This window comes from Lepisosteus oculatus, chromosome 1, assembly GCF_040954835.1.
Source record: "Lepisosteus oculatus isolate fLepOcu1 chromosome 1, fLepOcu1.hap2, whole genome shotgun sequence".
Taxonomy (NCBI): domain Eukaryota; kingdom Metazoa; phylum Chordata; class Actinopteri; order Semionotiformes; family Lepisosteidae; genus Lepisosteus; species Lepisosteus oculatus.
In genome coordinates this window covers 62,715,811-62,739,080 of record NC_090696.1, presented here as the reverse complement: position 1 = coordinate 62,739,080, position 23,270 = coordinate 62,715,811, and the positions used below count along the sequence as shown (strand labels likewise).

The following is a 23,270-nucleotide window of genomic DNA, read 5'->3' as shown; positions in this document are numbered from 1 at the left end:
AAGCCCAACTCTAGAAAATCTGAACAAAGCGAAAAGTGAAGTTTTTGGTTACATTTTGATGGCATTCAAAATCGCAGATTTTTATTTTCATATTCATGGGTCAAATTCTTTAAAAAAAACAATTATTTACACATGCAGTGGATTACGTTTAGTATTTAGTACCGTGAAAGGTTCACACAACTCTTTCTGCTGCATTTGTAATGTTTTGTCAGACCTGGAAGAAATCGTAATGTGCTCAGTTATTCAACATGACCTTGATGTATCCATACATTTTCAATAAAAAATTATGTATACCATATAGAGAACTAAGCCCTGTGTCTGTATGGTGCTAAGATAAATTAAAACGTAATTTGTTTGTGGTCCACAAACTAGCATCATCATCAAGAAGATCTATTTAAAGCATTTTAAAAAACACAACCAAACATGAAATTCAGTCATAATGAATATGTTGACTATAAAATCAGACCATAAATATTTATTATTTTATTAGACATTGTATATTATACATATACTGTACATACATATTTTATTATTTTATAGTACTCGTGTAGGTTATATATCCACAATGGGAAAAAGTGATCCCATGATAGACAGAATTTGAAATACTTAGTGTACATGACCCCATGCCCTTGGATGATCCTTTAAAAAGATTAATAATGCTGGAAGTGTTTTCTGCACCCAAGCTCACATTTCCAAGAGGAGCAGTCTGGTCAGTGAAATGCTCGCTGTTATATTTCATAACAAGAAACTGCACTCAACAAAAGTCTAAGATTAAACACAGTCAAAAATAACCTTCTCCCAACATAATGTAAATGATACAGGACTGAAACATACAAACTGTATGACAGAGGGTCATTCAGGGATCACCGAGAATGGCATTAAGGATGGTACTTAAAATAGTGTTTTTGCACAGAGCAAAAGGTTTTCTTGGAGAGCATTATATCATCCATCTTCTCACCATTCAGGATTCCAATGTGTGAGTATCTGGCATGTATTCAAACCAAGCATACAGCTACTGTAGATAAAAACATCCTTCCATTAAAACAAGTATTATAGCCATGCACAGAGTGCCTTGCAGAGAAACACACAATATTAAGCATTTTACATAACACATGAAATTGTAACTGAAAGCTTTAAATAATTTGCATTGGCTTGTTAAATTTACTATTTTAATAAATTCCATTTACCTAATAAACTTTATTGCTAAACAACAGTTGTTGTAGAGAACTATATGTCAATACTGTTTACACTCCTTTGTTTCCCTTTCAATTAGCTTGCTGATCATCTTAAATTTTAAGGTAATTTAGACACTATATTGGATTATCTGGGCAATAAGGCTGTTCATTGATTATACAGTTGTGAAACACAAAATGTATGAGAAGATGGAAAATTTTTTTTGCACCGTTATCTTGAAAATGTGATTTAGGATGTTGGCACTATTTGTATCGTGATATAAATTTTAATTAATTAGTCTGAACATGAACCTTTCTGTAACAGAGAAGAACACAAAAACAACAGCTGTTACCCTACTGCTACCTATTTAAAAATGTCAAAGTTTTAAGTTCTTTTCATATACTGTCAGGAGCATAAGATGCTTTCTTATGCTCATTAGTAAATGGCAGGTTTGCAGTACATCTTAGTGTGCACTTTACTTACTCTGCAAAAAATAAGTGAAAGGTTACATACAGCATTAGTCTATTTAGTACCAAAAGTGGGTACAAGGAAAATTACTTTATCAATTTTAATTTTTAAGACAAGACGATGTACACTCTCTGCTAGATGAGTATGATTGCAGCACTACAGCTGGTCTCATCATTTTTTTCAGCAAATAAAAAAGCACGGAATCACCAACAGTTCACAGAAATGTTAGAGGGACGGGATGCAGAATATGATGTGCTGGTGTTTGGAGGTTAAGTCAAAGTAAAGTTGTAAAGAGATTTTTTTTTACCTTTGAGTTGAAATAAAATAGTTCATGGAGAAGCAGGGAGCAGATGAAAAGGTGCTGTTAGACAAAAAGCTTGCTTTTAGATTTTGCCTTTCTGCTAGACATCACCAGTCTTCCCAGTTCTTTGAATTTGTAATTGCACGGGAAGGAGCACCTCATTTATCAACTATACGACAGCATAAAGGCATTGCAACGTTTGAACAAGAACTGCTGCTTCTTGAATGGCAACTAAAGGCTTCCAATCTTGCTCACTTTGCAAGTCTTAGAGAAGTAAATGAAGGTACAGATAGCGCTAGATGTGGAAAAACTTATTCAGCATTCATTACAGACCTGTTGCAGGAATTTGAAAGCTGTTTTCAGATTTCTGAAAAACTGAAAATAATGTTTGTTACTGTCACTCTCAGGCCACACAGTGGTGCAGAGGTTAGCATCGCTTCCTTGCAGCCCTAGAGCCCTGGGTACAGTTTGGGACCTGGGGTGCCATCTATGTGGAGTTTGAATGTTCTCCTCGTGTTCACATGGGTTTTGTGCTGGAAGCTCCAGTTTCCTTCCACTTTCCAAAAACACACCGAAAGGTTAACTGGGCTCTGGGAAAATTGGCTCCAGATGTAAGTGTGTGACCTGTGATGGAATAAAGTCCCATTCAGGGTGCACCCTGCCTCGCAGGCTTTGCCCACTTTGGCTCCTCCTCAACCCCTCAACCAATTCAGGGTGGAGCGGTTAGAAAATGGATGGATGGATTTGCACTCAGATTTAATTGAAAAATTGACGCTGGGCCTGAACAATATCAATTGCAGCTAATTCAATTTGACTGTGATTTAACTGTAAAAGAAAAGAACAACAACAGGCAATGTTTCACTGCAATGCAAGAGGTACGTTTGTGCAGAAACAGGCAACAAGAAAGCATGCACAGCAGGTGCTCCATCTTTTTGGACATTCTTACATGAAAAGACCCTTAACTTGATAAAACTAAAGATTTCTCTACTCGGGGAGAACCTTGGTGACCCCCTTCTTTCAAGATTTGATATGGCTGTCTGTAAAGCTAGATCTCTCCAGAGATTAACAAAAACATCTCACTGAAATATATCAAAGTTAGCTTTGTACACACATACCGTGTGTGTGTGTTGTACACACATACCAGCTGCACTACTAATGACAAAAAATGCTAAGGAAAATGCCTTTTTGTAATGAGAGCAAAATCGTTGTTGTTGAGCTTACATAACAAAGTTATCTACCTAATAGCACGTTGGTTCCCCACTTGCCTTCAGAAATGCCTATACTTTTTGGGGTATGGACTAAACAAGATGTCGAAAGTGCAGCACAGTGATGTTGGCCTATGCTGACTCCAACATGTCCCATAATTGTTGCCAATTTGCCGATGGTGGTTCTCTTCTCTGAATAGCTCATTCCACCTCATCCCCCATCATGATTGGATTGAGATCTGGTGACTGGGGAGGCCATAGCATTACACTTCACAAGTACAATTCACTGTCATGATTTCAGGACTTTCCTAGCCTTGTGGCATGAAGCTTATTGTTACGGTCTTCAGTTGGAGAGTTATTTTTTTTCCTAAACATTTTCTCCAGGTGCTGCCAATTAATATATTAAGCAAATGAAGCAGAAACATTGAAAAGGGGAAAATGAGACTGCAAAAGGGAAGAACACTGGGAGATCTGAGATGGTGAATGAGGTAAGTTGAGAGGTGTGTTTTAGGGATGTGGGAAAGTCATCTTGTGTGCTTTTTTGCTTTTGGTCTGGGTAGTTAGTGTAGATACGGGTAGGATGCAGAAGACTTTATTTTGGCACCACCACCTTTTTTTCTGGTTCTAGCTTATCTAGTTGGTCTTTTTAGTCAGTTAGTTTATCAGGGGTTTATTTTTCTTTTGGTCTTTCCCCTCCCATTTGGAATACAAATGTGCAACTCTGCCTCCCTGGGTTTCTTTTGGTATAAAAAAGTTGATTTGTTTTCTCGGGGAAGTCTGATCACTCTGGCGTTCTTTTGTGTTGCGACTTTTGGTGGGACCCTAGATGTATTTTTAAGGTCGTAACACTTACCCTGCTGAAAAGGCCTATTCGCAGATAGTGCTGCCGCGAAGGGATGCACCTGATTGGCAACAATGTTCAGATATCCTGCTGCTTTCAAATGTTGCTCCACTCGCATCAAGGGACCCACTGTGAGCCATGTAAAGAAGAACTTTGGACGCTCTGGACAGATGAGACCAATATAAACCTTTACCAAAGTTATAGCAAGATTTACCCCACACCTTCACACCACCTCAAGCCTGCATTGTTGAGACCCGGCAGGATGGATTCAAGAACTTGTGCCTTTTGCCATATCCTGGTCCTCCCATCACCATGAAACAGCAGGAACTGGGATTCATCCGACCAGGTGATGGTTTTCCAATCCTCCATTGTCTAGTGTTTGTGTTCCTTAGCCCGCTGCAACCACACCTTCTAGTTCTTCACTGACAGGAATCGGACTCGGTTGGGTTGTCGGCTACCTTGCCTTATTCGTGACAAGGTACAATGAGTCATGCATTCTGAAATGCTTCTTTTGGCGACTGTGTTGTACTCAGCTGTTAGTGGGCTGACTGCAGCCCGTCTGTCATGTCAGCCTTCATCAGCCCCATTTGTCAAAGGTCTGTTTCAGACCACAGGACGACCTTTGGTTGAATGTTATTTGGGTGGCAGCCCATTTCCAATACACCCGTGACACTGTCGCACTTGACAACCCCAACAATTGCTGTTCTTGATACACTCATGCTGGCGCTTCTGGCACCCACTACCCTGCTGCATTCAAAGTCACTTAAAACTTTTGTCTTATCCTTTCTTCCTCTGAACTGCACATGCACAATCCATAGGTACCTGTTTAAAATTAACATCGCCTGCACATATGATGCTGTCATTGACTTGAGCGAGTCAATTACATGAGAAGGACAGGTGTACCTAATAAACTGGCCACTCCGTGTACAGTATATACATTGCGTGACAAAAACACATTGTGTTTTGAAATAGATATGGCTCATTATTAAAAAAAGTGTTTCTAGTGAGAACTAGTGTGAAGAATAATGTAATATTTAACTGTGTACTTTAAATCTGCAAATGACAGAAGTAGGCCAATTCAGTGTTACTGCTTTGAGTGAATTGCCTAATACAACTGAAAAATCACATGCCCCATTAATCACATTGGCAATGGGTGGTTTATCATTGATTTATTGGTAGTCTTAGTTGGAGTGTGGGAAGGGCTCTGTTCTTCCTGTGTCTTGTGTCCTAGTTGCACAGCAGAGATGGGGAGCTGACACTGAACATTCTTACAAAAGATTCTGCTACTTAATTCTTCAGAACCAGTACAGGCTCTTTTAAGTTCTACAAAACCATGCAATAAAAGCACACATATTTTATTATTACACTACTGTGCTCCTTAATATAGCTTGATGTTTCTGTAGTAAAAATGCCAGTGTCGGAAAAACTATATGAACTCTTCTATTGCATCTACAGTATGCTGCTCTCTAAATGTACTGGGATAGTAAACTCAAAACTCTTAATTTTACTTTACAGTCAGAGTATTTGTGCTTCTGGTTGTGTGATTAAAATGAATGCCAAGAATATTATAAAAATAAGAATACTATTTCTTGATAATTTCATCCATACATTTGAACATATTAGGACAGAAACATAGTGTGTGTTTAACTAGTGATTTTAAGTTACCATAAATATGGGGACACATTCACTTTCAGACTGTGAAACGAAGCATTTAATTGTAGACACTTTTGGATCTTTTTTGAGTTATTCCAATGTGGTTCATTTTCTTGTTCAGCATGTAAAATGCAGGCTCAACTGGATTTAAATCTGTAGATTGACTTGGTTAGTCTAGGAGATTCTAATTTTTCCTCCTGATGAACTCCTTGGTTACATTTGCTGCATATTTGGGGTCATCTTCATGCACCATGTAAAAGTATTGAGATGTACTGTATGAAAGACATATGGAAGCAAAAATAAAGGCAGCCATATTCTGGATGGTCATGAGCCAAGTCAGGTCATACTTCACAGATCAGGTGGTGTTCTTGGGGTCATCTGCAGTTCCTTTCTTTCTCCACACCTTAAATCTTGCTATCACTTTGGTAAAGGTTTATATTGGTCTCATCTGTCCAGAGCGTCCAAAGTTCTTCTGTCTTATCTTTGTACTTGAGAGCAAATTCTCAGGCAGTTTTTCTGCTGTTGATGTTGATGAGAGGATTATATCATGCTTTGTAGTCTTTGGAATTCTGCCGTCTCGGACTTCCATCAACTTTGGATTTTGATACCTTCACACCTGCACTCTGGAGATTGTTGTTGATTTAACTAAAAGATGTTCTATGGTTTTCAATGACAGCTCTGATATTTTTTTTTCTGTCATCAGCAGCAGATGTTTTTCTTGGTTAATCCAGTCTTGGCTGACTGGTAACAGAACCTGTGGTTTACTATACACATCCAGCCATTCAAAATGCACAAGGTACAGTACGCTGAGTCTCCTTCAGTATAGTTGAATTATTAATAATGGTATGCCCAATGTCTGTGCTTAAGCTTTAAGCTTTGCAGTGGCTGATTCTTTTTCAAAAAGTTCTTTGGTTTTCATTTTGACATTCAATTATGGACTAAACGCAAGAGAGGTTGATAGAATGTTTGGAGATCTTTTATAAGCCTAAATGCCTAACAAACACTCGACCAACAAGAGACACCTGTCAGCATATAGTCACAATATTTTTTCTGCTTCAAAATAAAAAGGTACCTGTAGTTTTTAAAATAATAAATAATAAGCAGTTTGTTTAAATGACCCATGAGAACCATAGAACTGAATATATTTTATTAAAATGTATTTAAAAATGACATAATTATTTTAAACATGTATTTTTTGTGCTTATCGACCATGATTTTCATGAGAAATCATTATAATGTGAGTTCATAGTGAAATTCACAGTTTAGACTTCAGCGTTCCAATACTGTTGGAGGCCACTGAAAGTTATGTCATCTTTTCAGTATCTCATTAACATCCTAGCGACAAGCATCTAAAGACATCTTGCAATGCCTCTTTACTTTTACGAGCCGACAAAATTACTTGACATGCTTTCTAATAATGGTGAACATAAACATGCAGGGAAGGACATTTCGAACATGGACACAGACACACATGCACTTGCACACACTTATCTTTCTGTGCAAAATAAATGAAATTAGTGCCTCAAGTTAATATCTCTGTAATCCCGAGCCATGCCCTGGCTTCCTGGAGATCTTGTGAACTGCCGACTCATACTGTGAATTCAGAATACTGCCTCCCTGCCAGTGGATCAGTTTCACACTCATCCAGAACCACAGATCAGCTGGGATTAAGGGGACATTCTGCAGCAGCCATCCATGTCAACAGCTGCAGAAAAGACAAGATTCCAGCGGGGCCACTTCTAATAAATAATATCAGCAGCCTGCTAATTTTAGGAGGGTTCATCCAAAGGGTGGTTGTGCATGACTTGTGAGGTAAGAGACAGAGGTAACTATGTTTGTTGCTGTGCTCTGTATACTAGGAAGCAGAACTATTTTTGCTACAGGAGTAACTGAACAAAGCAATGTTCAAAGTGCAGGGTGCTACAATACTGTGTACAATACCCCCAAAGCACTTGCCACTGTCGATTAATATTTGCATTTCTAGTTCTGAAGAATCACCATATACAATGTATTGTAACAGATGTTTGCCTGGTATTGTTGTAAATTTGCATCCTGAAAAGTGAATTGGATGCTTGAACAGAAGGAGTATTACAGAGAATTTCCTTGGTTCTAAATGAACAAATGGATGAAAATACACAAAGAATAGCTCTTCTAGCATAATACATTTATTGCTTTCACAGGAACAATACAGTACACTCTGCACCCCACAGATTGTTACGTGAATTTATATTGTGACCTAACAATACAAGAAACAAACCTAAGTAGGACACCCCAATACTCTAAAAAATCATTAACTTTATCTCTAGTAATACCTTATTACTTCAATGCCTAAATTACCGAAAAAAGTGAAAAAATGCTTTGTTTTAAAATAGCAACATAAGGACTGCTCGTTATCATACTGTCTGCCCACTCCAACGGTAATAAACATTAATCATGCACTATTGCATGGAAATAGTGTCATTTGACAAATAATTCTGAAATTTCATGATACATATTTCATGTACAGTACTTGTAACACTACAAATGTCTCTGTTTACTTCCCTTGACATCTAATTAGATAGACATTATGATCCTTCTTAGATACTCCATGACTGATGTCTTTTAATGTGCAACATCTAAATAGCTGGAACAGTGTCCCAGGTTACACCAGCTTTTAGTGATTAGTTTTGCAAATCTACGTTTATCCAGAAAATAAAGAGAGAGATCAGTTTTATCCCTCAGAGACAGTGTGGAATGAGGATTGACAAGGAATGTCATTTGGTTGTACATTTACAGTTCCAGGCTTTCCATGTTAGCTGGCATTATGCCACTACAGTGAAAACACCCATTAAAACAAAAAACATCTATCAATATAAAATTCTGTTGTTGTTTTTTCAGTGATAGGACACTACACTGGCCATGACTGCCCAATTTCACTGCTATCGTATTTCATAAGAAATCTTTTCTGAGGATTTGGTCCCCATATTTGCATTATACTCCCTCTCAGCAAAGGCTGTGATGAGGCATGAACCATTTTTTTCTTCTTTCTTTTCCAGCTATACTGTATTTTGCTTTTACTTTTGTCACCTAAGATCAGGAGCAGTATTTATCCAAGAATAGCACCTACTGCTAATTAGAGATGATTAATAAATTAGTTGCAGTGTGATTCCTTGCAGCTTTCCAGGTGGTCCAAATATTAATGATTCCATAGAAGTCAAATTTGCTATCCATAGCACTCTAAATTATGTTTAAAAACCCCAAACACCCCTTCTAATGGTGATGGGGCTGTTTCTAATTATCGGCAAAATTGGTACGTTAGTGACTAACTGAGCCATTTGTAAAGGCAGAGGGTTTGCTGCCAGAAGTTTCCCAGTTCTAGCCTTGGCTATGCCTCAGAAATACTGTTCTTTACCTTGAGAAATATTTTGAACCTCCCTATGTTGCATCCTTCAGATGAGATATACAGTAAAACTGAGGGATTTTTATTTTATACATGACATTTACATTGGCTTTGAATAAGAGTATTTCTTAAATTACAACAACATTATACAGAACATGGGGTGTTCTATTATAAGCAGATTCTGTCTGCTATATTATGTAGATGGGCAAAATGTCCTCGGGTTGCGTAGAGTGGACATTTTGACTCAGGCTTTGTATTTGTTATTGCAGTGTCTTTACTGATATACTGTGTGAGCAAGGAACAACTGTTAAATCCCTCTTGTAAATGACTGTATCAGTTTGCTGTGTATGAGCAGCTGGAGCAAGAATCAAGGGCTTGTCCTAAGCCAGTCATGAGCATCTTGCGGGGTAAGGCATTAGCAAAATATATGCAGAAGCCTTAAGCTTTTTTGTGTTTCCACCTACATTGAATGGCTCATGCCACATTTTGTTTTTCAAGAGGAGTTGATTAGCAAGTGCAAATTATTTAGAAGCTTCCCTGTTGTCAGAAGCTGTTTGTCAACAGCAGTTGGGCAGCTGGAGAAAGGGTAGCCCTTCTCCAAGCTGAACAATATGTACAAGGTGATAAAATAAACACTATTTTCTCAGCTTTCAGCTCATATTCTCTGCAACGGCAAGAACAGAGGAAGTAAGAAACAGCAGAACTGCTGTTCCCGTTCCTACCGTTGAGGCATTACAGCATTTCTAAGCAGATGTAGCACAAAATAAAGACTGTTCCCCTAGGATGATGGCAGTTGGCTCAGGATCCCAACCTGTAGACCTCAGCTGCCACACAGAGTAAAGATGATTATTCTGAATACCGAGCTTGCACAGTATGGCAGATTGGAGGGAGGGAAACTCTAATAGGACAAAAACTCTACTGTAGGACTATTATTGGCTTGGCCCTCTAGCCCTTTTTCTCCACTGATTATTTTCTCCCAATAACGGTTTCCTGTTATTACCTGATAGCAGCTATTGAAGCAATACTGTTTTTTCTTTTACTGTAGCCGTTCACAATAATTTGTTTGGATCACTTCCACCTCAGGGAGATAATCCGCTAACTGGTTCATTCATACGGGTGACATCATCAAATCCTTTACCAACGTTTAGTGAATAAATCCTGCTCATGCTTTCTGAGTGAGTCTATTATCAACCACAAATCCTGTGTATTAAAAAGGCCTAGCTCTTGTGAACCACTGCCTGGCTTACAGACATCCTTTCCAAGCACATAAAATCACATCACAAGGCCCTATAAATAGCAAGAGATTCGCATTTGTGCGCCCAGCAGCTGATGTGCTCTCCATCAGAAAAAAAAAAGACACACTGCTTGCCAAACCGTCAGGGTCACAGAGTTCAAGATGAAGGACCTTGTGTTAATATACCCACCACTGTCCAAAACAAAACTGGATTCCCATGTGGGCTTTACAGCAGAAGGCACACTCAAAAAATCAAATGATTGCATGTTGTCATTTTATTACAATACATACAGCTGAAACAAGAGCATATAGCCTTGAGAAATCCCACGAGACAAAGGAAAAATGGAATTAGTCTTGTTTTATAAAGCAGCTAAATGTGAGGGCAATGCAATGAATTTCAACAGTGAATGCTTGCCCTGCGTTAGTCCTCTGACAGGGATAAATCACAGTAGAGAGGACTGTAAACCATTACCCAATAAGATTTCCTGCTTTCACATTGCGTGACAGGCCTGATGGGATTGCTTTGATGCCGGACAGTTAAGTGCTTCAGTGATACAGTGCTAAATCAGAACAACTACATGATGTGAAATTTAAGAAGATGCTCTACATTTCATACCAACAGTGAAGAGCAAGAACTGCAAAATGGGAGTGAAGTAAAGTCAAAGAAATCCATGATTGCCTTTTTTTTTATTAAGCAGGCGCATACAAATACATTTTAAAAACTTTCTTCTTCCATGTCCATTTCAAAGGTCATGGAAATTTCCTGTACCCCTTAAACATGCATACCGTCTCTGTCTTGAGAATGAAAGCTTGCTCTGTTGGCTAAGCTCCTTATGTGCACTTGCAAAAATACCTTAGAATAATCAAGTCAATTATAGCATATCTATTTAAATATATTTATTGAAATGTGTTATATATTTTTTCTTTCTCTTAAATTCTCTAATAAGCAGCAGACCCAAACATAAAGCCACAAAATAACTAAGTTCACACTCTATATGTTTTATTATCTATTAATTCAGAGACAAAAAAAACATCTGAATGAAATAATTCCTCATCCAATCATAATGTAACAGAAGATTAAATGACTTACAAATTCTTTTCATATTTTTGAGGATATAAGTCAGTCTTAGCAGCCACAAATTGCCATTTAGCCATTATTAGGGCTTGGCAGTGTGAATTGTACATTTTGGGCAGTGAAATGTATGTACATATACTGTATTAGAGCGAGACGATTGAAGACATGTCACTGTGTGGAAAACAACATTTAAATGACATTAACTATTTATAGAGAGTGCTAGCCCCAAACCAATTGAGAAACTTAAATGCGGGTTTAATGTCAACTCCAGAGTAATTCTGCCCTCTACTTAAGTCCCTCCAAAGGGCGCACAGTGCCCTGGAGCAGGAACAAATGTCCAGTTCCTCTACTGGTTGCCTTCATTCCCCCCCCCATCAATTCCATTTTTGTGGTCAGCCACTGAGGGTGTCACTCTGCAAATGTTCCTGTGGTAAAACAGTGACAGATACTGTATATATTAGAAGGAATTAAGAGGAAGAATTACTAAGGTTCCTCTTTCACACTGGTCAAGCTACTGTAGTAGAATTGAGGTATATCATAATGATAACCCTTAAAGGGGAACTGCAGTCCCAATTTCTCAGATCGTATATGAAATATTGGTAACAAAATAAATTCATTGAACCTACAGAAAAAAAGACAGATTTTGTATTAAGCACAAAATCATGAAAATACTGGATTGTTGTCATGTTATTGAAAACCCTGGAGAGGGAGAGTTCCTATGAATTGCAACAGCCCTTTCTGCACACTACCCACTGTAATGACTAATGTACTGTAATATCATTTACGAGCGAATAAGTAAAAGTTGTGCAGCAGATATTTTACCACAGAAATGTTCCAAAGTGATCTGTTAAACAACAATTAACAGGTAAGTAGTATTTGTCAGCAAAACCTTCTCAAAGTCATGAGCAATATTTCTGTTGGATTAAAAAAGATGTGTTCACAGGCCTGCTTTTAATAGGGCCACATGACATCATCTGAAGATGCCTCGTTCTAAATTGCAGAATATGGTTCTACGCATACCTGGAAATTTCATCTAATTTGTGATGCAAATGGAAGGTTTCACACATTACTGTGCACATACTTTTATTGTGGTTTGAAATGCCCAGAAATGCAATGTTAATTTTTTTAACCCAAAAATACAAACTATGTGCCACAGTTTCCCTTTAATTAAGGCAAAGCTGATGTCTATGGCTACCAACTTGAAATTTGTCCTCTGATTTGTGTTTCAGTACCTGAGGATGAACAGTGAAACACATAACAAGTGGAAACTATGTGTAAGTGCATCTAAAATTGAGACATGAGGCACTCCTTCAATCAAAGGGTCGTTACAGTAAGAAACAAAATACCCAGCCATGCTGTTGAAGCTATTTGTTTATTATTCCTCCCAAGAAACAGCTGAATAAGATTTTATAAGCTACTAACTACAAAACAGGTGAGGTGTCCAAATAACCTCCTTGTGCTTGTAACTATTCTGTCGTTTTTATGTAAATTCCTTTCAGCTGTTACTCTTAAATCACACTTTAACCTGGAAGGATGGTCTATCCTTCACAGACTCCACTGAAAGATCAGGTTGTAAAAGAAAACACAGCTTATTATTCACAAAATAAATTTAGAAGTAGTTTACATTACACAGTTCAGGTGTTTTCAACACTACAGGGCAATTAAGTTAAACTGCACCAGCCAGATTTGTTAAAGAGCTGAAGTTTAGAACAATAGGATTGTTTTTTCTGACACAACCTAATCCAGTCTGTAATCAAACTTATTGTATGTTCCTAAAGAGATGATTCAGAAGTCTAGTAATGGACTGGGCTGTATAAAGTACAAGAACAAATCCTGGCTGAGTACTTTGGAATACCTATTGGTTTATTGGCACAATGTATAGCACACAATTTGAGTCAGCTGCTACCTCAGGTTGTTTAAACTATATATCATTCTATTGGTAGTGAATGCACATGTATTGAACATTTTACAAATAATAACAAATTGGCACATTCTCTATTCAGAAGCTACTGGTACAGTATATTACACATTTCACACCCAGATCATGCTGAAGTTGAAATTATTTGGGTGCAGCTGATAAGGTATCTTTTTCCTTTACTATTGATCTCAGGTAAGTAAAATATTCCATAGAAATGTGCAAGGAGAACTGCATGATGGATCATAGGTTGGTAAGTGAGTTTCAGTCCGCTGTTCCCCTAGGCTCCTGCCTACAGAAGAATCTCAGCAGCTAAACGGAAACTCAGTGAATGTTTGTGGGCTTTTTCTGCAGGTGCTTCTGAGTATTGCCAGCAGGAATTAATGGGATTTCGGGATCAGCAGAATGCACCTGTTCATCAGACACTGTGCTCTGACCACCAGAGCACACAATATTGATCTGTGCGTCGGACACACATTGATTCATCAGCCAGCTTATCCTTAGGCAACTACGTTATGGACAGACGTGTATTTACTGTTCTCCATTTCCTCCGTCCAACAGAGTGTTTGTCCATGGCAAGAGGAAATGTCCACTATCGCAATATGTTGTTGTGCATTGTTGTTGTTTTTTTGAAAAATCAAGAAGGACAGTGAGGGTGGTGAGTTTTAAAATACAAATGCTACCAACTTTTAATCCATAATTCAGGTGCCTTTATTTAAATGTTACACATTCACTTTAACAATGTACAGTATGCTACTTATGCTTTTGAATGAGGTATTCAAAATATGTGCATTTTCAAGTCTCTCTTTTTGATAGCCTATTATGCTGTATTCGAAGACAGTAGACATTAGAACACAATCATTGATAAGCATTAAAAAGAGGTCAAAAGGACACACCAGATTTTGAAAACTTAAAATAGCGGAAAAGATTGAATTCTGAAATAAATGGAATGAAATTGTATTTTAAACCATTAACTTCTGCAAAAATTCAGGAGGCACCCCATTGTCATATCTGTCAGGAGGCTACAGAACAGAAGTGAAGTGGAGCTCACGTTATACTTACAACACTATGCCACTACAGCATACTTTCAAAGAGACTGTTCGACAGTGTCCTTATAACAGTATTCAATTACTCTGACCTCAACAAATGCTAAGTTGCCTGCTGTCTTGGTCCATTAATATGGAAGGTTAATTGAACTAGAATGGAACATTTTTTATGAGAAGTCTACTTGCAATAACTCACAGAATATTACCACCATTCTCTCTTATCTGCTCCAGAAATAAGGGTCACCACAGTTCGCTTAGCATTGTTTGCATTGCTTTTTTCTCTAGGAAATTGACTGGCAGAACCATACTAACCAGAACTGTGCACAACTCATATAATTTTTGACATACAAGGAAATCACGGTTTGCTTCACCAAATTTAAATGAGACTGGAAAACTGCATTTTGATGTGCAGTACACACGTTTTTCCAGATCAGAGCCTTCCCTGTTCTCTCTCTAGTTTTTTGTACTTTGCTCTTTTCAGTTTGTGGGACACGATAAGATTTAAAACCTTACTGTGCAGGGAACAAGCAGATCTTGCGTCACTGTCCTTATACAAATAGCATCACTTTCCTTATACAAATAGCGTCATTCTCCTTCACAAATAGCCAGTACCTGACCAGCAGTATAACAAAATATTCAAATATTTTTTTTAAAGAAAGGAAGATGGAGGGAATATGTTTTTAATATGTATTGCTCTTTTCAGTATTTTTTCTTTGGGGACATAACACATTTTAAAAGTAGTTAACTTTGATTCCACAATCCTGAATAATCCACACTAACTCCAGATCATATAAAATAAATAAATTTGACGTTTTTTGAACATTGAATCAATTTGGCATTAAAGAGCTATCAAGTATAACATTATGGGATTTAAGGAGCCTTTTATCATCAGCTGTTCTGACTTTAATCAGCATTTTAATTTTTGATGCAAGTACTATACTTGTTTTTTGTGAATCACATTTTGTTTAAAGCTCTCAAACAAGTGCTTATTTTGTCATGATTAATTTAGAAAACATTAAAAATACTATGTATTTTTCTGACTTTAATGTCTGTTTGGATCTATTTGATATGATATGAATATCAATACTAATATATACTACTCAGTATGTTTTCAGAGAACATAACGGATGTGGTTGGAATAATGTTAGTTATAGTACCAATGTAGGAATATCATTCCTAGAAAAAACAATAGCCTTCACTTATGCAAAACACAATTAATAAGGAAAAAGTATTTAAATAAAAAATGTTTATTACAATAACTACTGAATTATTTTTTCTTTCATCTATTATGGACTACAAATAATGTATTTTTTGCTTTTACGTTTGTGGCTGAAGATTTTGCAGATTTTGCCATTTATTAACTGTTCATTTTCAGATTGAGAAGATTTTACAGACTACAGAACAGCAATCAATGGTTTCTACGCAAAGTTGTAGAAATTAAATGTAATGACTAATGACATCTTGCAAAGAACTGAAAGACGTGTTTGAAATTTCTGGGATCAACTTTGAAGAAAGCATATGAGTAAATAACTATAATTTTATTTACCAGGCTCCTTCTTTTAATCTGGAGAAGCTAAGATTTAAATATAATGGGCAAAAAACATATGCATATTTCCATAGCAACACAAATAAAGTGTTTTATCAGAAGCTCTGTTAGTTTTCCTTTTTGTTTTGAAAGATTACAAAGGGAAATATGACTGATGTGCACCATTGGCCTAGATAAAGAATTGCTAGAGCTTGGCTCCTATCTGTCTCTTTCAGTGACTGGAGAGATGTTTACTCTCCAGGAGCTTGTGGTGTCTGAAGTCTAGGAATCACACAGATGCTTTTTTCAGAATTAGATTCTGAGTAGCAAGAGTGCAATTAGAAGGCTGCCACACAGGACTACAAGACACATTCTTTTATGAAGTAATGGAACAGGCTTGAAACGACTGGAATATGATTACCATAGATCCATTTTTGTTATGCTTTCAAAACTGTAATAAGACAACTGAAAATAATCTCAAAATGAAAGGTAAAATCAATCCTCGTTCAAGAAAAGAAAAGCTATTAAACAAATAAGAGACTAAATAAAACCAGAGCTTTGTTAAAAAGAAGTTTTCAAAAACATTAAAACTTAATGAAATCTATAAAGGAAGATGTGTGGTTGTTATTTGTCATTACATTCCATTTAGCAATGTTTCAGCACATTCCAAAAGTCATCATACAAACACGAGCATTGGAAAAACACTTCCCTCAAGCTTCACAGCAAATACATTCTGTTTTATTATACAGTTAAATGAAAAAGGCAGCAATTAACCTTCCCCCACTTTCACTGAACAGTTCAGAGAAAATGTAACTCCTCGAATGAGTGGATGAGTAACCCTGCATTGTGAAAGTTTTATTTACTAGAAGACGCCAGCTTCATCATGCCTATTCAACGAAAAACAGCAAATCAATTTCTGGGGAACGTGTTTCCAAGAGTCAAGTTATTAGAGCTGAAGCTCAAGGAAATGTGTAATGTCTTGTACTAAACTGGGTGAGACCTGCACAATTTGGAAACTGTTATTTTTAGACATTTGTCACAGAATATGTCTTTTAATGCAGTTTTCCTGTGATCTCCTCACAATTTAAACTTTTAACACAAAGCTTCTGAATACTGGAGGGATGGACATTTTGAAAATCACACTTTGTTCATGTTTTTAAAGCAATAGCTTGGGCATTTACACTTTTCTTCGATCATTTATCACCTACTAAGGCTGTAAAGAGAAGGGGGGTATTTCCCTCTCACTACTGAGTCATGGGTGACACTAATTTGTTGTTGTCTGTTCCTGTGGGGAGACCTGATGCATGTATCCATCAAAGCCATACTTCACTGCTAAACAACTGACCCCCTGCAAGTGAAGTAACTTTTCAACTCTGCAGGAACACCTGCCAAATGTCTTAAATATGGTCTTTTAATGTCAAGGACAAAGATTTTTACTGCATCTTGAACACTTTTCATTGTAGCGATTCCAAAAGTGGTAAAAGTTTAACTTTTTATATGCCATACAACCCAGCCACATAACTGTAATGCAAATAATTGTCATAGGGGCAATTAAACATTTCTAAAAAAAGGAATAATTAGTCTGTAGAATAATGTATAACACTGGTTTGTACTGTATATAAAGATTGTAATCTTATTGTTGGATCAAGGTTACTTGTAAAAATGAAATAGATCTCCAAGATGCAAAAATGATTGAGGTTTTTGCCTGTATACTATCATGGAAAAAGATGCATGTGCGTAGAGGAATAATGTGATGTGGGTGCATGACCGAGGGACATAAATGTCTGGGGGGGGGGGTGTTTCAGTGAACTCTGAGCTGGTTGGCTTAGCAGGCAGCTCATGCTATTTCCAGGTCATGAGACTGAAACCTCATCTGGCTCAAGTAAGCGGACCCTGAACAAACTGGTCTGCTGCAGGTGGCTCTGTGACTCATACTCATACTGTAAGAACCACATGAAGATCAGGGCTCTCAGTTATGAAAGCTGGCAAAGCATATAATTTCATCATAATAATTAAAAATAATCTCATTATTGGAACAGTGTTCCAAATCTGGGTTTTTAACTTTAAGATATACCTACAGGGCAGCGTGGTTATGTAGTAGTTAGCACTCCTGCCTTGCAGTGCTGGGGTTTAATACCGGAACCTGGGGATCTATCTGCGAGGTGTATGTGCTCCCCTTCGTCATGTGGGTTTCCTCCAGGTGCTCAAGTTTCCTGGCACAGTCCAAAGACATACTGGTAGGTTAACCGGCTTCTGTAAAATTGGCCCTGGTGTGATTGGCGTGTGTGTTTGTGGGTCTGCCCTGCAATAAACTAGCTCCCTGTCCAGGATGTATCCCATTTTGTACCCATTGAATGCTGGGATAGGCTCTGGCTCCGCTGCAGCCCTAAAGTAGTTAGAGAATGGATGGATAATTCTTATATTAAAGAATGTAGGCATCAAAGACAATATATGGATTGGGATTTAGAACTGGTTAATAGATAGGTAATGGGTGGATTGGGGTGAAATATTTAGTGGTGTACAGAGACCTGTACCAGCCACTGCTCTACCTATACTAAAAGCATCAAGTTCACAGAGAATACCAAAGTAGAAAAGTTAACAAACATCAAAATAGTGGCAGCGAAAATTTAAAATAAAATAAAGATTGGACAAACATCTAGCAGATGTCATTTAATGTGGACTATTACAAATTGTTATAAATGTATATATATGTGTTATATATGTGTTTTATATATTGATAATATTATAATATATCTATAGATAACAGAAACATAAACTATAAAAATCTGACAAGAAAACTGAGAGCTCATTTAGAATAACATTACATTTTAGTCAACATGACACAAAAAAACATATGGCTCTAGAATTAGTCAAGATACTTTCATGAGCTTGATGGAATCGCATACTTTGATAGGCTAAAAGGACTGAATGGCTTTTATGTCAAAGCTGAAACCCTGGCTTCATTCAAGAAAAAGCTGGATGATCTAGCTAATAGATCTTTAGATCAATTAGCTAAAAGCAATCAAACAAGATAGATAGCCAGATGATCCCCTCTCAATTGTAACCTTTCTTATAATAATTCTAATAATTCACACTACAGGATACAGATGTTCCATGTACATGCATCCATTATCACAAAACTTCTTATTCCTGGAAAGAGCTGTAGCAACTCACAGCCTACTGTGAGAGCATAAGGCACAAAGCGGAACTACACCATGAAAAACAAGCCAGTTGATGCTGCTGTTCTAATTTGCAACCACACAGATAGAAAAAGACTAGCAGAGGAAACCCTGTAATTTTAAGTTGAGCTTCATATTTCACAACTGCTGTATTACAGTGTGTTCAAATTTTTAGATATACCATAAGCTGGCACACAGCAGGAGAGAATATGTTACTTTTTCTTCACTATAAATTAATATATTTACATCCCTGAATGGGCAAAACAGTGGCACAGTGATTAAAATTGCTGCCTCACAGCGCTAGGGTCCTATAGTAGGTTCAATTCCTGTCCGGGGAGCAATCTGGGTGGAGTCTGTATGTTCTCCCCGTGTTAATGTGGAGTTTTGCCAGTTACTGTAATTTTCTCCCACAGTCCAAAGACATGGTAGTAGGTAATGGGCCTCTGAGAAAATTGCCCCTGGTGTGAGTATGTGTGTTTGTGCCTCTATGTGCCCTGCAATGGCCTGGCATCCCATCCAGGGTGTATCCTGCATTGCCTGGATAGGCTCCAGCTTCCCCTGGACCCTGAATTAGATGAAAGGGTTAGAAAATGAATGGATAGACAAGCCTGAACAGAAAACAATCTCCACTTCGATGTCTATGTTAGTGAAGATTTTATGTCGTCCTTTATTACGAGAACCGTGTTAATAGAGAGAGAGAGTGTGTGTGTGTGTGTGTGTGTTCACCCTCAGCCTTTCTGCAGACATTTTTTCACAGTCTTTGAAAAGTGCTATAGATCAAACTAGTTGGACATCAAGACTTCCTTTATATAAGAGTTTCAACACTGATTTTTCAATAGTATTGCTGTTATTATTGTTAAACACTGAACATCCTACAGTATGTATTTATTCTACACTTGATTACTAAGATCACAAACATGGATGTACTGTAGAGCATGCTATTCATTGCAATTACCATTTTGAGTCTCTAATATGATGCATGATGCATGTCATTGCATAAATGCCATTATACTGTACTGTATGTTGCATCTTATTGGTCAGCTTGCAAAATCCGCCTTCTGAGAGCTGGGCACTATTTGGCATGAATATAAGAATCTGTTCATAGGAAATGTCATTGCTGAAGATCGGTTTCTTTGACCTGCTGTTCAAAGACATCTGTCATCAAAGTCTATCTAGAGTGGTAGTCAAAAGGGAAAATATTTGCCAGTAGGAAGAGCCAACAAACAACTACTAGTAATTCACTGAGAGAAAATAAATTGTTCAGGCTAAAAGTGTGCAAGGTATAGTACCATTCTTCATCCCAATTTGCTGATTTTTCTCTTTAAGCAGTGTGTTACGAATTTCTCTAACATGAAGAAGGTGGAGGTCATTATAAAAAATACATCATATTTTCAGAAAAGAAATAAGGATTTTTAGCAACTTGAAAAGCAGTTTTGTTTTGTAATATTAATTGGCATATCTGAAACCCAGACAGCAGAAAGATATAGACTCAGGACTACAGGTTGTTGGAATGTTTGGTCCAGAAAGAGGTTGCCTGTCAAAGCCATGGCTCTGGAACTGGTTATGAGGTTCTTACTTAATCTCATTTGTTTAATATCCAATCAACATTATTACATTGTAGGAAAACCTAATTTTACTTTTGTCTTTCCTCTACTTTGTCAAGGTAAAATTTAGATTTTTTAGCAGACTAAGGGTGAAAAGAGAATGAATGGTTAACCAAGGTTGTTCTGCACAGCCTACTGTATAGTCTTACTTCAAAGGAAATTAAAAGAAACAACATTTTAAGCCCTATAGGTACAAAAGCTGTTCATATTTTCTAAATCCAGACACATTGTTTTGTAACCATAAGTCAAACAATCTCATTTTCTATTGTTCTCAATACCCTCAGTGAATGCTAAACTGTCTGCAGTCTCATTTACCCTGCTCAGCCTGAAGGCACTGGACTCCAGACTATAGGAAGAAGTTTGCAGGTCTTGGGCAAAATTTCCTGTCTTGTTCCGTTACCCTTTTGATTTCAATGAAAAGCTGTGTTTAATGTTGTTCATTTTTACTTTCATTTATACTGCTGTACAAAAGTCTTAGACACAGCAGATGTAACACATAAGCATCAGTACTGTATGATATGAGCATGAAAACTTTGCTAAATCCTTTTGCAAGCAAAACATTTGACACATGTGGTTGCTCATACATACAACAGGCCCATTCTATGTTTTCAGTTTGTGCTCTATTTAGAACATTTTTGTACTTTCAAATCATGGTTAAAATATTCTAAACTTACAGATGATATTTCATAATATGTACACTCCACAAATGTTATATTTTCAACACCTGATCACTTCCCTTTTGTGCATGTCTTGCCATACAGATTACTGAATCCTTATGAGTCTATTTCTATTCTTCTAAAGAAATTGAATTCTTATTTTATATGATTATTTTTCTCATACTGTATATACTGTATTACTAAAAGTACAACATAATATTTTGGAGGATTGTCTGCATTTGTGCATTATTCTTATAATATAAAATACATTTTAAAATAATTACTGGAATGTTTATTTAATTTGGCATCAGGTGCTACTTTCTTTTACTGTAATATCATCTTGACGTTTTCATATGACTCATATGATTCATATGACAATTATATAATAGTACCACTACTATGTAAAATCCATCTATCCATTTCCTAAATTCTTTGTCTAAGACAGGGCTGCAGGGGAGTCAGAGCCTATCCCAGCAATCAACGGGTGCAAGGCAGGGCACACCATGGATGGGATGCCAATTCATCACAGGACATACACAAACAGAGCCATTTTTCATAGAAGCCAATTAAATTACCAGTATGTCTTTGAACTGTGGGAGGAAACCAGAACACCCAGTGAAAACCCATACAAATCTGTGAAGAATATTCAAACTCCACGCAGATACGTAGTACTTCAGGTCCAGAACTGAATCCGGAGATCCAGTACTGCGAGGCAGCAATGCTAACCACTACATTACCATGCTGCCCCTTCTATGCACAGTATTATAAGAATTGTAATTAAAAATATTTAATATAAAAAATAAGTGTAATTTTTTAGAAATGGCAAGCAACACTAGCAATGGTTTGCCATTGCCCTGTTTCACTGGAAATGAAATTTCAGGATGACTGACTACTATCTCATTGAAACCACTGTGGCAGGAAACTGCAGATCAGGAGAACCTGATGAGCTGTTTGCTGAAACAACGTACAAATGGGCTTTGAAAAAGCAAAACCACAAATTGAAAAACAGTCAGAAACTACTATCTAAATGAAGGCAGGAAAAGAACATGTTAGAAAACTGTATTGTGGCTGTCGTAGCAAAACTAGAAATTAGAAAAAAAAGGGTCTCCCGGTCTCACACTAAACCCCATCTTTGTGACTTGAGAAATACTTGAACTAAACTTTCAATACTTTCTTTGGGATAAACCTTTATCACTGGCAAAAAACAATTGCTTTAGAGATTTCAATATTTGGCAAGTCCGATTTTTAAACTTAAAACCCTAGAATCATCCCTTAGAATTCTCAAAGTAACATCTATGCTTCAGTAGCCTCCACCTAGATGATGGAAAATATTCAGGTCACTTTATTTTAATAAAAATCTTTTTTGGGGAAATGTTGTTTTCCCATTCTCTTTGAAGATCACGAAAATGGCATTAAAGACAGAAAGCCAAAAAGAATAAGAAAAAAAGAGCAGCAGGCATAAAAATCATTATTGTTTCTTGACAAACAGTCTCTCTAAATGGTATAAACTATCCTTTCCTTTTTAGGGCTTTGGTCCTTCATCATGTGCCAAGACATCAGTATAGCGCCAGGAGGGCAAAGTATTATTGAAAAATCACTCACTTGAGAGATGGCAAACAGTCAGGCAGGGTTATACAAGAATACACAGAAACCTGACACAAGCAACAGTCGACCTTTGTTAAGCAGCTGTATTGTCTAATCAGCAAATGTAAAGAAAAATAATATGGCTTTTTTTTACTGTGTCCCCATGCATAGCTGAATATGCATTCAATGATTCAGGTTGAATGAAAAAAAAGAATATCAAAATTCTTTTGCATCAGGATATATTGTGTCCACCCTTTTGTGAATCTTTCATAAATGTCTCTGTGTCATGAAACCTCTGCGTGTTCCTGAATAGGAAATGCAGGACTTTTGAAAAATCAGCAAAGAAAAAACAACTGCTGATTTGCTTTCCCTGTTTCTTAAAGATTGTTATCACAGATTTCCATTAACAGGAAGTTAATGGTTTTCTATTGT

General features: G+C 37.1%; 1 protein-coding gene across 1 annotated transcript in view; it reads right to left on the bottom strand.

The window, feature by feature from the left end:
* The window catches only part of ppargc1a (peroxisome proliferator-activated receptor gamma, coactivator 1 alpha), a 325,924-nt gene that overhangs the window by 102,470 nt on the left and 200,184 nt on the right, over positions 1-23,270 (bottom strand). The window lies entirely within an intron of this gene.